The sequence below is a fragment of the Monopterus albus genome, unplaced genomic scaffold (assembly GCF_001952655.1).
Source record: "Monopterus albus unplaced genomic scaffold, M_albus_1.0 scaffold192.1, whole genome shotgun sequence".
NCBI lineage: Eukaryota > Metazoa > Chordata > Actinopteri > Synbranchiformes > Synbranchidae > Monopterus > Monopterus albus.
This window is the reverse complement of record NW_018128072.1, coordinates 414,056-421,186: the sequence shown is the minus strand read 5'-3', so window position 1 is coordinate 421,186 and position 7,131 is coordinate 414,056.

Sequence of the window (7,131 nt, the reverse complement as noted above, 5' to 3'; positions counted from 1 at the left end):
CACCCTTCCTTTTATCCTGTTGGCTGCATTTTCTCTTTTGGTTTAAGGCTCATGTGATTTCACAGAAAGGGGCTGACAGTAAAATGCATCATGAAAACCACCTCAGATACTTAAATGTACATGGAGTTTTTGTAAGTAAGTCAAAATTAATCCGTGACTAAATGCCACAAAGCAAATGTCATTTTTCACCAGACTAACCTTCAGGGAATTATTATACACACACACAGACACATATACAGTATGTTTATATATATTCAGGAAAACAGCCAGGATTTGAAACTGTTCAGGAAATATATTCAATAAAAAAATGAAGAAAATATTTTTGACTAGAATTTGTTAAAGTACAGTAGATCATGTTCATATAACAAAATACTGAAGAAGGAGAAAATTTGAATGCATATGCTGTATATCTGTTATGCCACCTGTTGTTCCAAATTTGAAAAACAAAAAAAAGAAAAAAGTAAACAGGTAACAAAGAAGAATGTAAAAACATAGCAAACAAAAAAAACAAACAAATCAAAAATAAGATTATGCAATTATGTGAGGAAAAAGAAAATAAATCTCAATAGAAAGTCAAGATTGGGACATTTTTATCATTCACAGCAAAATATACCAATAAATTCGTGGAGGATAAAAACATTTATATAAAACTTGGACTTTATTGCTCTCTATCTCGCTCTTTCAGCTTTGTCAAAAGGACAGCCTTTTCGCCCACCTGCTACCATAGATATGTAAAATTCTGTTCTTGGAAGGTGCACTATTGAATTGCAAAGGTCAATTAAAGCTACTAGCAACCACCTTAGCTCTTCCCACTGAGAATGTGATAATTAGGGTCAGAGTTTAAGTTGATCAATTAAGGGCTTGTTAACCACCTCAACTGATGTGTTTGTGTCTCCCAGTATTTAACAAGCTGCCTTTAGTGTGGCACACAATGGAGACATGTGCCCACACCTTCATGGGCGGATGACTTCTCAGATAATTGCCTCTTTCTTCTCAGAGCCTCTCATCGTGTCTCACGTCCTCTCCTTCCCCTTGTCAAGCTGGATTCCATCCATACTGCTGGGAAAATTGGAATTTGCACATTTGCATTGAGCATTGATGTCCCTTGACTTAATTTGTGCACCCACAATACAGGGACAGACACACATCAGCAATTTAATGACCACACCTCTGTCTCTGAAGCAGTCTGCCTCCTCAGTCCTCAGAGCAGTTAGAAACATAAGAAGCAGCAGAGCAGCCTGAGAAAGGGAAAGGTAAGAATCATTCTCTAGTTTATTTTTTATATGGGTGAAATGAGTAATAACCTAGACATAACATTAAGCTGTTATGTCTCCAATTTATTGATCTACCATAACTTCAATTACAGATAGTGGAGGAAGCTGTACTCGGATCCTTTACATAACTAAAAAAGAAAAAATTATCATAATATAGAAATACACCATTACACATAAAAACCCTAAAAAAGTTCATGTATTTGTTGTGCAGAAAAGACAATTTTGTGTTCTTATGTAAGTATATATTATTTGATTTGTATTTTGGCATTAATGTGTAAGCAGAAATTATGCTCAACATAGGTTTTACATATAATAACTGCATGTATATATTAACTAGTAACTACAGCTGTGAAATAAATGTAATTGATTAAAAAGTACAGTACTGTACTCTGAAATGTGAAGTATAAAGTGGCATAAAATGGAAATACTAAAGTAAAGTACAAGTACCTCAAAAGGTGTGGTAGAGTACAGTATTCAAGTAAATGTACTAGTTACAATGACAATCTCATTTACAACAATTTTTTAAGCTGGTTTATTTTCTAGGGAGCTTCCTCGTGCTGTTGATGCTGCTTTAGAAGATCAAAGTGTATGATAAATGGCTATGAAAGAAATAATTCCTTGAAATTTATGTTAAAGTGCAATTCACCTGATCTGATTTAAAACGCAATAGTCAGCTTGTGTTCTGTTAAGGATCTTAAAACGCAATAGTCAATGACATGAGAGCAACCTAAAATTAGCCTTCTCTCACCTTGTTGTCCTTTCATTTTGTCTTTGTCTCATCATCTTTTAACTCCCATCCCCTTTGCTTTTCAGCCATGCAACCATCTATCTCTGTGACTCTCGAGCCCGGCTCAGAGCGAGTTGTCCCTTGGGGTCGTGACCTCTACACTTTTGTAACTTCAGCAGCAGGTCACATGATGAGGACCCTGCAGAAACCCCGGAAGAACCGGCCATCTAAACGGCAGGTCAACCACCGCCGCTTTCTTCACAACATGATTCAGAGGTGTGCCATCAGAGAACGCTGAAGTTAACCTTGGCTATATTAAAATGTAACACTGTTTGCTCTGGGTAGAATCTTGAGGCAGTGGTTCCCAAACTGTTGGTCACACCCAAGATAAATCTGTGAGGTGTTTCACCAAGAGAAAAAAGGGATAAAAACATGAGACTATTTTATTTTTAAATGTTACTATATTCTTGTAAAAGTAGACAATATTCACCTCCTCATCTTTAAATGTAATTCAATTCTTTGATAGAGATGAAAAGATCAATACCAGTCTCATGACTGTACAATAAATATGAAGCTGGAGTCAAGCAGGTTAGCTTAGCTTAAAATGGAAACGAGGGAAACAGTGGATCAGTCACATTTAGGTATCTTTGGACAGTCGTCAGGCAAGCTGGCTAAGAAATGGTTCCACAAAATAAAACCATGATTGTTCAATTTCTACTGAACTCTTCCTTTAAAGGGACACAAGTCAAAAGATTGGAAACCACCATCTTATGGCATTTTGAAAACTATGATTGTGTAATATTTCATCTATTCTCTCTTCTATCACTCTCAACAGAAAGTTTGCAGACATAGAGGCAGCAAACCACCGGCTAGCATCTGCTCTTTATTTTAACGAGGAGGAAAAAAACATATCCTCTATGCAGTCACAGAAACCAGAGACATCTGATCAAAATGACCATCTACAAAATACAGAGGAAGGCAGCACCTCAAATTCGAGGACTGATGTTGGCTCACATCAAACTGAGGTCAGTGGAAAAAAACAGTCCGATTCGGGAAATCTTTGGAAGCAGCATCCCAAATCACAGTCCCCCAACGGCACCACTGGAAAGAACAACCAGAGCAGTAGGAGGCAGAGAAAGGAGAGTGGAAATCACAAACTGGCTGAATTCTCATTTATGAGCTCCCCAAAAGGTCTGGACTATTACCATGGAGCTGAGGGATTTCATACTGAGTATTATGAAGATAACTCACTGAAGCCACACAGCAATCTCTCAGAACAAACAGCTCTACAGGACTCTGGCATATCTCCGTCCTTCTCTTCAGAGCCCTCTGTGTTGTCTTTTGACTCTTGTGACTTATCCATCCAAATGTTCACAGATATCTCAACCTACACACATTCTCAGAGGAGCATCGCTGATGTTTCAGAAAGTCAGTGGGCAGATGTAATGGATCTATTCAGTGAAGGCAACAATGACTTAGGAGGCTGCATGGATGTGGAGGCCTATTTTGAAAGTATCTGCGTGTGCCCAGGTGGTGTAGGGCACGAGGGTGGTGGCGATGATAAGACATTTTCAGATCAGTCGGGTAGTTTCACAGAAAGGATCTGTAACAACAGATCTGAGGCAGAAGAGCTACACTGTGAAAGAGGTGAGTACAGATATGAATGTGCGTACAGCTGTCATGGAGATCAGGGACTGACTGTACACCAGACTGCAGAGAGGCAATTCAACAATTTAAAATCATCCCAAGGTTCAGACATTGCCCAAAACCAGCTCCTAACATCGATCAACTACTACTGCAATGTCTCAGAGCTGCAGACATGCCAGCATCCACAGGAGGACGGTCACTATATGCGGGCGAACTGTGAGCATAACACAAATTTTACACCATTTGAGGGTATTGCTCAGTCATTCTCTGCTCCCCTTCATAATTCCGAGCAACGTCCCGTACCAACACCACCACATGAAGATGACTGGCTGTTCACTGATATCCTGGTGGACAGGAAGTCACCTGATAGCTAGGATCTTTTTTTCTGGATGTGTGTTGACCACGGATGAGGTTCCACATGGTTGTTCTGCTGGGAATGTCAAATAAAGAAGGTGGTGAGATGAGATCTTCCATGCTTTATAGCAGCACAAAAACAAATGTTCAGATGGGTGTATATTTTCTCAACAAAGTAGAACGTGAAAATATCATTCATACTCTCCGCACCAAATTTCATTAGCATGATCATGGTTACAGATCTGTTTAACAGTCAAAGCTAAGCAGGCGTTTTCAGGATCTATTCTACCAGTCAAATCTTTCTGGACATGTTTGGTTAAATCTCAAACAATAAGATCATTATAAATGCTGTGAAATTATAAAATATGAATGAGAATGACTTATTGAAAACTGTGTACATCATTAGTCAGTTCTTTTAATTTGTGGTTCTACTTTTGTAATTTATTTCCTGTATCTTTTTTCCAGAAGTCCCAGAGTTTTTCCTCTCTCCGCATTTCTTACATGTGCCACAAAGCCCAAGGATTCTTTGAATCTTTTGCCATTTTGTCTCTAAAACAATAATTCATTCCTCAGAGTGATGACTATACTGTATTATTAGACCGTTCCTTAATGGGTCTCTAAATTAGTGTTTTATTAGAGGGAGAAGCACTGCAGAATGGAGCTTTTGTGTTATGCTTCGAACACGCTTTTAGCACCAACTGTTAAAAATAAAATAACTGCTGTTGGTCATTTTTATTAAACTAACAGTCATTAAAGCCACAGTTTCATTTCAGCAGCTAACATTTTTTAAACTTGTTTACAGCATTTACAGAGGGCACACTTACATTTTTCTCAAAACATTTTGGCTTTCTAATTCAAATTTGTATTTATATCATAATTACAATAAATTAAAATATTTGCTTGAGATTTAAACAGGAATTATTTATTTTGAAATTTAAAATAAATTTGAAATAAATGTATGAAATAATTAATTTTGCTCCCTTTTGCACCAATCAGTGTATACTGTATATGTGTAAGTGTTCAACTGTTATTTGAGGTGTGTGTGAGTCTGAATCTGTTTTAATCTCCATAGTATTGTCTCGACAATAAAATGCTAAACTGCTGCAAGACATCTTTAATGTGAATAAAAAAGATAAATGTGGTGGCGTAGTTCTCATAAATCCTGTTTGTTGTAGATATATGTATTTTTGCATGAGCATTAATGCTTTGTGTGTGTGTGTGTGTGTGTGGACGCCCAACCTACACAAAGAAACACAGAGACACACAAAGATCCAAACCAATGACATGTATTAAAGTTAACCCCCAGTCAGATGTTTTGAAAGGCTAAAACAATAAAATGCATTTCTAAACCGTTTCAAGTTCCACAGAAGCCATAGACACACACACAGAAATAACACCCCAGAGAAGCACCAGCCTCGTCTCTTGCTACGGGTGAACAGACCTGATCTGTTCCTGTTCCAGTGGTTCAATCTATGATTTTGGTCTGTCAAGGCATTTATATGACTTTTTGTGATTACAATATTTAATTTAAGAGACAGACTGCATCATAATGATGCGATGCCAGCTCATTCGGCTTAATGCTTTGTTGGCCTCTTTGAAACTGACACTGTACTGAAAATGTCTAGCTGTGTTTACCTCCACTGGTAGTGTGTAAAGTGCAGCATTTACACAATATCTTAAAAAACAAATTAAAACAAAATCTTTTGCATATTGCTAAAATAACTGTGAAAGATAAAACTGTTAAAAGAGTGTTAAATATATGTTATCAGTAGTCAAACTCTTTCTTGACCCTTATAGTTTGATCTTTCTTCACCTGACACTAACTGAGAATCATGGTGAACCCGGCATGGAATGAAAAAAAGCGGAAAATACATCAGGCCTGTTGAATGCCACACACACAAATTGTTCTTTTTTTTGTCAGTGCAATATCAACCATAAACAGTAGAAACAGGGAGCAGTAATAACAAACCACTGTACTGATTGTAACCAACAATACACCAACAGGATCATTTATCCTTTGCCATTTAATAGAGTTATACAGTATATCAAGAATTAAAAAAAAAAAACTTTTGTGATTTTAGCAAGACAATCTTTATCTTTATTTAGCTACAATTGAAAGTTAAAGTGTCAGTAACGTATGGTTCAGTCCATTAAAAGAATTGTTTGGCATTTTGGGAAATAGGCTTATTCAGTTTCTTGTCAAGAGTTAGATGAAAATATTGATGCGCTATAATTATCAAGCTACAACCGGCAGTCAGTTAGCTTAGCATAAAGACTGAAAGCAGGGGGAAAGAGCTAGACTGCCCTACCAGCATCTCTAAAACTCACAAATTAATAAGTAAAATCTTATTAACTTAATCAGCATTTTCTCCTTTTTACACTTTGGTTTTGTGTGGATTAATCAAACAAGTTATAACAAGCTTTAAAATTACTGGTAGATGTTTTTGTTTTTTTACCTTTGGTCAAAGCCAGAATAACTGCTTCCTGCAGTTTCCAGTCTTTATGCTAAGCTAAGCCAGTTGACTGCTGGCTAGCGTAGCATATGCATGGACTTAACCCTATAAAACAATTTGTATCATATTTGCTACGTGAGTTTCTGAGCAAAAAAAAATTGGCAAAAATGCCCTATGTATCAAATGTGATACAAATAAATAAATAAAAATAAACAAGATAATATGGCACATTTATTCCTATATGCCTGGACTGTCTATCTTTGCATAAATGGCAAATAAAAATCTTGAATTTTCTTTTGGATTTTGTTAAAAGGTTTAATAAACATCTCAGTTCTAAAAATTATAATGTTCTGGCTATTTTTGATGTGTCAGGCTTTACAGGATTAAGAGTGGTATTAATTTTCACATGTAACTTCTGCAAGACAGCAGGTAAGTGCATTTACCAAAATGCATTAAAAACATTAACTTCCTGGTCATACTTAAAGCTGTGTCAAGCAAATAGGTGCTGAAGGTCATAAATGGAAACAAAATAAAGACCATAGGTAAAACAATAAATAAATCATGCTTTACAAGTTCTTTAAAACCAGGTTTCACAACTGGGTCATTATCAAAAAATGATCTGGTTGTATCTTGTTTACACCATATACACATAAAGTCATTTTGAGTTTCAATAGCT